Raw genomic sequence first — 7,195 nt, 5'->3', positions numbered from 1 at the left:
TTCCTCCAACTCTCCAAGTGGTTTTGATTCCATTATTTTAAGAATTTTTTATCCCCATATTTTCTCCTTATTGTATCTCAAAGACCTCAAATTTATATAATTTTAAATAAAAAATAAAATTTTAATAATGAATAAATTAATAGTTCTCAAAAACTTCCATAATTCTTTTGAAATCTCCATAACTATTTTTAATTGCTGATTGTGGTTGTGCACATTGGAAGTCGTCTGCTGTAACAAGCTTGGGTGCAACTCTAGTGATGCATTATTTTTTGGTTCATTAGCCTTATGAATTTGTCTTAGAAAAGATGTCTCACATAATTGGAGCACAACACATTTGATGTGGTATTGTGACACCTATCCTAATGTATTTTTCCTACCCAAACTCGTCATTTCAACTTAAAAATCTGCAAGACATAGGGTTTATCTTGTTGCATGGGTCTTCTCAATTGGAGGATCTCCTATGTGGATAATACACATTTTAGGTTGATCAAGTCTAATTCTAATTGTTTTGATCCAAAGAAAAGATATTCACAGGGACGGTTTGTCTTATTAAGATATTCGCGACCAAAAAGTATTGGATTCTCTTATAGACCTTGAAAGGAGAAGGAAGGCTGAAATGTCAACATACAGCTACGTGCGCGCGCGTGCGTGTGCGCATGAAGTGCATAAAGGGCATTTCTCGGGTACAAGTTTGTAAAAGTAGGGAAATGATCATTATCATATACGCAGTTTTGCTACTACTTTTATTGAATGGACTCTTATTTTATTTTTATTTTATTTTTTTTGGAATTTGAAACATTACCAACCGATCACAAAAAAATAATCTATGTGAGATGATAATATATATATATATGGGCATTAATTATCATATTAAAACAAAATAATCTAAAATTTAGCAACTGATAATTCTAGCTTAAAAAAAGTTTGAATAGACAGCTAACCATTATGCGACAGCATGAATATATGCAGTTGACATGCCACCTGCAAATCTTCATCGAGAGATTAGGCTTTTGATATCCCTTTCATTGATCTCAGCCACCTTCCCAAGACAGCAAAAGAGAAGAAAATGAAAAGAAAATAGTGCAAGTAGCGATCATCAAAATCAATTGCATGTTGAGGAAATTAATTTTATACAAATTTGATCACTTAAATTCTCAATAGAGATTACATATAACAATTCCTAAAAGGTATTAACATCAATATATAATTGTGATGTAACAATAAAAAATCAAAGAAATATATAACTTGATTAGAAATCTGTTTGTTAGATTACCACTTTACCTAAAGCCGTTAGATTGTAGGTCAACAAGGTATATCAAGTTTTAACATTTTCCTGCACGTGTAGTTCGACAGCATGTGGAGAGATAAACATAAGAAATAACATCCATTACAGGGAACACAATAATTTTTTTTACACACCACATAATAAATTCAGGCAACAAGACTAGAATCTACTCCTGAAAATCGGCTTAGATACCATGTTAGATTACCACTTCAACTAAAAGTTTAAACTGTTAGGTTGTGAGCCAACAATATATATCAAGTTTTAATACTATTGGCACGAGTTAGTGAGGGTTTTACCAAAAATTTTGAAAAAGATAATATAAACTTTATTAAATAGAGAGATGCATGAGTTGATACAAGTTGAATTTGATTTTTTATGATATCAATGTTGTGAACAAAGTGATATAGGATGGAGAATGATGAGCAAATACTAAATGGAGAAAAATGATTGGTAGAGCGAATAATTGGAACATAAACCATTGATGTTAAATTGAAATGAATAATAAATACCGAAAATGATTGAAAGGATGAACATGAAATCAAAACAAAAATTATGGACTCACAAGAAGTTTGGATAAGTAAAATTTTCATCTTGAAATTCTTCAATACATTGATTACAATAGAGGTTGCATTCAAGATGGTTAAATATATATTTGAGTAATTAATAATAACCATTTAGAGCTTGTAAAGAAAATTTATGAGAATTTAATAAATTAGAAAAAAATTTATAATTTTTTTATTGAAAGAGTAAAAATATATGGAGGAATAACTGTGAAAGAATAGCTTGAAATAATTTGAGTAATCTAAAACTATTATATGTTTTATTCAATTCTTAAAATAGAAAAGGTCGGATAATAAGGAATGACACTAAATCATGCTTGGTAATTATCTAAATAATTAAAGAGTTAGGATTGGGTTTTTATTTTTAAAAAGTGGAGCATTTGAATCATCTCCCCAAGCATAAAGGGTCAAAGTTTTTGTTGAAAATATATTATCACTTCAATTGCATCTTGAATATCTATACGTAGATTTTGTTAAAGGACACCAACAAAACACGACGCATGTTATGTCCTCATGTGACGAAATTATTATGTAGACCCATTCCTTAATAGTGATGTGATTTCTAATCAATGAAGTTACGATAATTTAGTGTCGGGAGACCATAATTATTTTAGGTCCACAAATTCAAATTCCAACATATGATTTGTTGAACCATTTAGTACAATGTGTCTACTAATTATTGAGGTTTAATTTTTTTGCCTTCATCAATTGAGACAGACCTTGTGGTGATTAGGAAATGAATGGCTCTTTCAGTTTTGACCATTGTGCATTATGGTTGGGTTTATTAATCTTTGTACATTTTTTGACCATTGGAAGCATATTTCATGAGTTTGAAATGATAGGCATAGTGTAAGAATATTGCACTTACCTTAGTCAAAGCTATTAACCTTATGCCTAATTGTTGCAACACATGCAAAAGTGAATTCACACTATTGTCTATTTACTGGTAGATTGAAACATCTTAAGCCTTTACTTCTTATTGTTTTTTATTGTTTAACTCTTTTATTTTTTATTTTTTTCTCATAATCATTTTATACTCTGATCGATCATGGTTGGGTATTTGAAAAAATCCTTTCTACTGATGGAATATATGTACATGAACCTTCCAATCATAGACTTTGTTTGACAAAAAAAAAAAAAAAAAAAATCATTATATTTCTATCTAAAAAAACTCTTTAGAATAAACATTCATCTAAAAATCATTAAAACTAAAAAGTAAAAAAGATTGGTGATTGTATAGTAAATTATTGTTCATCAATTAGTTAAGTACTATTTTCTTGCTTTTCTTTTCTTAGTAACTAAACATGAAGATTCAATTAATTAATCAATATTAGGTAATATAACTCATGCCACTCATCACATGAATGATACCATATATTAGGGGGGCATCTTTGTGTTGGGAAAATATTATATATGAACAAATTCCCACAAGTAAATCAATGGAGTAATGCAAACAATAAAAAAATTGAGATACAAGAAATTTAACGTGGTTCCCTCAAATGTTGAGGTATGTCCACGGGGCACGGCGGTCCAAATCCACTATCACCAAATATGTTGTACAAAATGAATACAAAAGACATATGCCTTACAAATACACAAGAGTGTATAAACAAATATAGTAAGATGGGAATGCCTCACCGAATATTCTGAACAAGGCTCCAAAGAACCAACCAAAAGACCACAATAAAAGAAATCCCAATATGCTGTAAATAATATGCAGCTGGAGACACACGAAGAAGAAGCAGCAGTAGCTTGCTGTAATGAAGAAGATGACCAGCGCTGGTGCGTGGTAGTGCTGCAAGTGCTGGCTGTAGGCGCTGGGAGCTGGTGAGGAGAAAATAGAATGGAGATCGCAGCACTCTAAGAGAACCGAAAATCTGAATAAAAAAAAATATTGGGGCGGCCACTATTTTGCGGATCTGTGCGCATGAAGCGTTGCTTGGGAGAAGCCTAGAAGAAGCTAGGCATGGCAGACAAGCTTCTTGAGAAGCCAAACAGCATTAAAAAAAAAAAAAAGCTTTCCAATCTCTTGGGCCCCACAAGGAGGGAAAACCCAACAAATCTCCCCCTCCCGACTTATGGGGACGACTCCACCAATCCGGCCAAAACTCTATACTTCACATGTTTGTCCTTTGACAATGCTTTAGTCATCATATCCGAACCATTATCATCAGTATGAATTTTGTCAAACTGCAATAATTTCTTATCCAACACATCCTGAATCCAATGATATCTAACATCAATATGTTTTGACTTTGAATAGAAGATAGAATTCTTACTCAAATGAATTGCACTTTGGCTATCACTATAAAGAACATACCTTTCCTGTTCCATCCCCAACTCTTTCAAGAATCTCTTCAACCAAAGCAATTCTTTGCAAGCTTTCGTAATGGCAATAAACTCGGCTTCCGTAGTAGATAGAGCAACACATTTCTGTAATTTAGATTGCCATGCCACAGCTCCCCCTGCAAAAGTCATCAAATAACCCGAAGTGGATTTTCTAGAATCAACATCACCGGCCATGTCGGCATTCGTGAATCCATGGAGGGTAGATTTACCATTTCCAAAGCACAAGCACGCCTTTGAAGTGCCTCTAAGGTATCGAAGAATCCATTTTACCGCTAACCAATGTTCCTTTCCTGGATTAGAGAGAAACCGACTAACAACTCCAATAGCATAAGCTAAATCCAATCTTGTGCAAACCATTGCATACATTAAGGAACCAATGGCAGAAGCATAAGGAATTTTCTTCATCTTTTCCTTGTCTTTTTCACTTGTAGGACTTTGTTTTGAACTAAACTTGAAGTGACTAGCAAGTGGGCAACCAATGGGTTGCTTTATCCATATTGAACTTTTCAAGCACTTTTTCAATGTAACTTTCTCGAGACAACCAAATTCGTCCTTTTTCACGATCACGAACAATTCTCATGCCAAGAATTTGTTTTGCTGGTCCCAAGTCTTTCATAGCAAAGGACTTGCTCAACTCCAACTTCAATTTGTCAATCTTAGAGAAGTCCTATCCTACAATGAGCATATCATCAACATAGAGTAAAAGAATGATATAAGTGCCATCTGAAAATTTTTTCACAAACACACAATCATTCGAAGAGGTTTTTGAGTAACCATGATCAATCATGAAAGAGTCAAATTTCTTGTACCATCTCCGTGGCGTTTGCTTCAACCCATACAAACTTTTCTTTAATTTACACACTAAATTCTCTTTCCCTTTTTGTTTGAAGCCTTCCGGTTGTTCCATGTAAATTTCATTTTCCAAGTCACCATGTAAGAAAGCGGCTTTCAGATCTAGTTGTTCAACTTCTAAATTCAAGTATGCTGCCAAGCCAAGAACAATCCGAATAAATGACATCTTTACAACCGGTGAGAATATTTCATTAAAGTCAATTCCCTTTTTCTGACCAAAGCCTTTTACCACAAGTCTAGCCTTGTACCGAAGATTCTTTCCATCATTTTTCAGCCTAAACACCCACTTATTTTTCAAAGCTTTCTTTCCAGGAGGAAGTTTAACCAAATCATAAGTGTGATTATCAACTATGTAATTCATTTCCTCTCGCATAGCCTCCATCCATTCAACTTTCTTTTCATGGTTCATGGCTTCTTGATAGCTTTCAGGTTCCCCTTGATCCATTAGAGTAACATAGTCACTTGATGGATATTTAGATGAAGGTCTTGGCTCTCTTGAAGACCTTCTCAATTGAGCTTGCTCTTGAACTTGTTGCTCCCCCTCATTTTCATTTTCAACATCATTAGGAATTTCATCATTTCCAACATCTTCAAGAGGTGGAAGAACATCTTCCATATTTTCATCATGTGCCAAAGGTTGAGAAGGTAAGTCTAAGTCAACAAAATCATTCACATTAGATTGTGGTTGCTCAACCGTGCAAAAATCTTCAATTGTTTGATCTTCAAAAAATACTACATCTTGGCTTCTAACAATTTTCTTGTCAACCAGATCCCACAATCTGTATCCAAATTCATCATGCCCATAGCCAATAAAAATACATTGCATTGTCTTGTCATCAAGTTTGGATCTTTCATCTTTTGGAATGTGAACAAATGCACGACAACCAAACACTTTCAAGTGATCATAAGTAACATCCTTACCTTTCCAAATTTTTTCAGGAACTTTACCAAGTAAAGGAGTTGAAGGGGACAAATTAATCAAGTCCACCACCGTCCTCATTACTTCACGCCAAAATGATTTTGGCAACTTTGAATGAGAGAGTATACATTTCATTCTCTCCAATATAGTGCGATTCGTCCTTTCAGCAATACCATTTTGTTGAGAGGTTTTCTTAACGGTCTTTTGATGTCTAATTCCTTGGCTGTAACAATATGCATCAAATGGGCCAATGTACTCTCCACCATTATCCGAGTGCACACATTTCACCTTCTTTCCAGTCTCCCTTTCAACTTTAACCTAAAAATGCTTAAACACATCTAAGACTTGATCTTTATTTTTCAAAGTATAAGCCTAAACTTTTCTTGAACAATCATCAATAAAGGTAACAAAATAAAGTGCACCACCATGAGATTTAACTTTCAAAGGACCACATACATCTGAATGTATCAAATCTAAAACATTAGAATTTTTAGTAACAAACTTTACACGAAAAGGAGCTTTATGTTGCTTACCGGCCAAACAATGAATACAAGCTTTAAGAGAGGTACCTTTCATCCCGGGTAGGAGCTTCTTTTTGAACAAAAACTGCATTCCTTTTTCACTCATGTGCCCAAGCCGCTTATGCCACAAATTGGTGGAAGAGTGACTTTCAATTGTATTCACAACACCATTACCAATTTTACCTTGTATCATATAAAGTGTACCGGTTTTCTTGCCTTTAGCCACTACCAAATTACCCTTTGTGAGCTTCCATTTTCCATCACCAAAATGATTGTCAAACCCTTCATCATCAAGCTTTTCGGTAGATATCAAATTTAGTCGAATATCGGGTACATGTCTCACATCTTTGAGCACCAACTTGCATCCCAAATTTGTTTCCAAACAAACATCTCCAATGCCAACAATTTTTGATAAACCTTCATTTCCCATCCGAACAACTCCATAATTTCCTTTGGAATAAGAAGTGAAGAAATCTCCCCGAGAAGTGACATGGAATGACGCACCGGAATCAATAACCCAATCAATCTCTTGACTTGTCAAATTAATGCAGCTTTCATCACAAACAACCATGAGATTACCATCAGATGCAATTGAAGTTGTGTCTTCATGCTTTTTCTCAAAATTTTTCTCTTTGTTTTGCTCCTTAAATTTCAATTTTCTACACTCTCGCTTCATATGCCCGTTTTTATGGCAATAGTGGCACTCAAT

This window comes from Malania oleifera, chromosome 7, assembly GCF_029873635.1.
Source record: "Malania oleifera isolate guangnan ecotype guangnan chromosome 7, ASM2987363v1, whole genome shotgun sequence".
In the NCBI taxonomy this organism is placed as follows: domain Eukaryota; kingdom Viridiplantae; phylum Streptophyta; class Magnoliopsida; order Santalales; family Ximeniaceae; genus Malania; species Malania oleifera.
This window is presented reverse-complemented; position numbering follows the sequence as displayed.